The sequence below is a fragment of the Pinus tabuliformis genome, chromosome 3_1, assembly GCF_031772625.1.
Source record: "Pinus tabuliformis cultivar Carrire ecotype Pingquan chromosome 3_1, CPIR1, whole genome shotgun sequence".
In the NCBI taxonomy this organism is placed as follows: domain Eukaryota; kingdom Viridiplantae; phylum Streptophyta; class Pinopsida; order Pinales; family Pinaceae; genus Pinus; species Pinus tabuliformis.
In genome coordinates this window covers 22,797,365-22,801,173 of record NC_142301.1, presented here as the reverse complement: position 1 = coordinate 22,801,173, position 3,809 = coordinate 22,797,365, and the positions used below count along the sequence as shown (strand labels likewise).

Sequence of the window (3,809 nt, the reverse complement as noted above, 5' to 3'; positions counted from 1 at the left end):
GTAATTTTGTTCTATTTTTCAAAAGTTGAAACAAAATTACATTTTTTTTGCTTTTACAAAAAAATATGTTTTAAAATAAATTTATAATTAAAATCTAATATTTACAAAGTGAACTTGGCTTTTAATAGACCACCCTAAAATATGTTTTAAAATAACTTTATAATTAAAATCTAATATTTACAAAGTGAACTTGGCTTTTAATAGACCACCCTAGATTCATCTTAACTCTGGATCTACTAAGTGTCCAGAGGGATGAAATCTTTTTGCATCTTAAGATATTCTCATCTCAATAGATTTGATACTCTTTCCACTTGATAGATAGGAGTTAAGATGGATCTAGGGTGGTCTATTTCTCCCCTTTAAATAGGCCAGATATTCTACATGAATACCATGGGTTCTCATAAAACTCTAGAACTTGACCAAGTCAAGTTTACTTAACTACCCAACCAAAATTAATTTGAAAAAATATTAACTTAGAATTTTTATTTTAACATAAGGTTATTTTTATTTTTATTTTAAATTTACCTTAATTACCCAACAAAAAATAAATATTTTTTTTTTTTAACATAAAGTTATTCTTATTTTATTTTGACCAAATCAAAATTACATAACATAATAGGATTATATATTACATAACATAATAAGATTATATATCTCTTAAACACTAGGCTAGAGAACCTCTCTTATATAAGAGATAGCACAACCATGATGAAATGAAATACTTCACTAAATTACATATATAAAAATATATGATAATAATTACTTTTAAAGATTTAATTTTGATTAATAAATTTTAAATTAATGAATTTATTTTTTAATTATTCAATTAACTTATTCTCAAGTTATGAGAACCAAACCATTAAAAATATTAACACAAGGTAACCACAGTGACATAGTAACCATATGCCAGCGTCTAACTAAAATATTATTTCAAAGAAATATAGATTTTAAACTTAATTTTGATTAATAATTTTTAAAATAATTTATCTATTTTTTAATTATTCAATTAACTTATTTTTGGAGTTGAACAAAACTATTAAAAATATTAAAACAAAGCAACTAGAGTAACAAGGTAACCAGGCAGAGAATTTACTAACAAGGTAACCAGGCAGAGAATTTACTAACATATAAACCGAAATTACAATATACCAGCCTCCAACTAAAATGTGAATGTGATGCACATCAATCTTGCATAAGCTAATGCGAACATAATTGCATAACCATACATGGCCATGCCTATTCCACTATGGAATTGATATGGGGCATGCCTTATTTATATAACATTGGGCTCTAAACTAACTATATATGAACACATACTGAGTCTTCGATAAACAGATAATCTTCGACTGCATTTATTATTTCTCATACCTGCGACAAAATAACAATGTGATAAGCAAAATAACAGGAAAAAAAATCATAACATCTTTTTGCAGATAAAAAGAAAGCGAAATCATAAACCATGACATTTGTGCATATACCGCACTGAAGAGCAGAGAATATATTTGGAGGAAAACAAAAGGCAGTTAGTATAAGTTGGTCTACTTGTCATTACCCTTGCTCTACAACTTGATCGCGCTGTTGCTGCCGCCCTCGTCTTTGTTGTGGCTGTTCATGGTGTTGTTGCTCTTGCTGTTGTTGTTGTTGCCCATGATGGGGTCGTTGCCTTTGTTGTTGCTGTTCGGGGTGTTGTTGATCGGGCTGTTGCTGCCGCCCTTGCCTTCGTTGTTGCTGTTCATGGTGTTGTTGCTCATGCTGCTGTTGTTGTTGCCCACGATGCCGTTACCGGCATTGAAGTGAATCGTGGTGTTCTTGTTGCCGCTATTGTCGCCCATGATAGGGTTGCCGTCGATGTTGGAGTTGCAGCCGACGACGTTCTTGTCGCCGCTGTTGCACCTGCGGTCGACCTTGTTGTTGTTGCCTGGATAGTGGTATCACTAAGTTCACCAAGTTCAAACTGAACGCCTCTAAAGTCTCCCACTTCTGACAACAAAAATTTCAAGTGCTCAAGTGCATCAATACACAACCTGGACATTGATAAGCTACTGTGAATCAATACATAACATGATGAGCAAATCATTGATAAGTGTGCATCAATGCATAACGTGGAAATAAAATATGAGCAAACTATCGATATCTCACAGATTAGCAAGCCTCAATCAATCTAGGTTATACAGCCATACCTACAACTGCACTAGGGCAAAGTCGGTAAGCAAGCGGTGAGAAATACAATCGCATCGCCTGACTTATATAGAAGCAGGCGTACTCCAATCTCGGATTTGAAAACCATCCAGAATGCCAACCATGGTCAAATTTTGATGTTTTAAGTATTAAATTTGATGTTTCATGTATTAAATTTGATGTGACAGAATAATTCCTATTTATCTAAATTCGTACATGGTGGCCTCTTCGGTGACGTGTAGTGATGTAATTTGAAACGTTATTTTTTATCTTAGTGGACAAGAGCTAATGGTATTTTCATTTTATTGGGAAAGTCATTAATGGAAAATAGCTAATGGTATTTTCATTAATGTATGATCATTTTCATGATTTTTGAATAGTTTACTTAGCACTCATTTGGTGATGGTCACACTGGTTGCACCTTATAACTAGAAAGCACCTGTAACTAGTACTTCACATGACTCTGGAATTTTCCCACAGTCAAATCCACTTAAAGTTGTTTCCATCATAAAAAAACATGATTCAAACATTACATCGATAAGATTTTATGAAATTTTTTCCAAATTCCAATCACTTTTCCGGGTCCCAGGGTCCCAACAAGTAGACGACTCCATTTTCATCCCACTAAAGTTGAGAAAGTGCTATACTTTAAATTATACGAGTGTCATGAGAATGGCATGATCAATTATGCAAAGTCCAGCATCAGGATGATGCCATGGATCGACGATCGATGAAGTGGACGCTCTATTGACAGACTTAACTAAGATTTATTCGTGCTGAGTGGACGCTCTATTGACAGACTTAACTAAGATTAATTCGTGCTCTTGGGTAAACGACTTTTCTGTTTCATCCCCCACAAAAAAAATTCTGTATGTAACTACTCCGAGTTATTCTTATTCGCGCATCTGGGCAGACGAGGAATCTTTTTCAGCCAAAAAAAAATTCCTTGCCCTATTTACAGATGTAACTTGGGCAGAAGAGTTATTCTTTTTCGGCTTAAAAAAACCAAAATCTTTGGCCAATCGACCGATGTAACTACTCCGATTCGTGCAAATGGGCAAAAGTGTTATTCCTTTTATCCCACGAAAAAAAAGATTATTCATTGTTACGCCTATAGACCTGTTCTATATTGGAATTGCGTTGAAGGAATTTAAATTTAAAAAAAATGAAAAATGGAATTGCGTTGCAGAAATTTAAAGTTTTTAAAAATGAAAAATGGTTTGCATGTTGTACATTTCATGAGCTTGGAATATTTTTGGTATTAGTTGCAATCTAACTGACTAAATTAAGGGTTTGGGGAATGAATAGTCAGCATTTTCGGTCTCTGAAATGAATGGTGGAGTTTATATGCGACATGTGTAGGCTGATAGATCTTTGAATCGTTTTATTTAGAAAAAAGGTTCTCTTCATTAATATAAAAAGACAGTACATGATCTTGTATTTGTATTCTTTCCTATTTCTAAATCATTTTTTTCTATTCTAAAGATTCTAGAGGAGAGGAGTTTCACTCATGAATAGGTTTGGGTAAGGCAATATTTTAGTTGTGGTAAGGATATTGCAACTATACATAGGCTTAATTAAAATTTAAATTTAAATCACAACAAAACAAAGTAAAACAACTAAATAAGACT

General features: G+C 33.0%; 1 long non-coding RNA gene across 3 annotated transcripts; it reads right to left on the bottom strand.

Annotated features, from left to right (window-relative positions):
- Positions 1-1,086: 1,086 nt before the first annotated feature.
- LOC149185573 (uncharacterized) lies at positions 1,087-2,332 on the bottom strand. Of its 3 annotated transcripts, none has more exons than XR_016256047.1 (3): positions 2,181-2,332; positions 1,553-1,980; positions 1,087-1,368 (listed from the first exon to the last, which is right to left on the bottom strand). It is a non-coding gene; the product is annotated as an uncharacterized LOC149185573 (long non-coding RNA). The 3 variants fall into 3 exon arrangements; XR_016256048.1 differs by having other exon boundaries at positions 1,553-2,024; positions 2,181-2,226; XR_016256049.1 differs by lacking the exon at positions 2,181-2,332 and adding an exon at positions 2,140-2,157.
- Between the last annotated feature and the right edge of the window lie 1,477 nt (positions 2,333-3,809).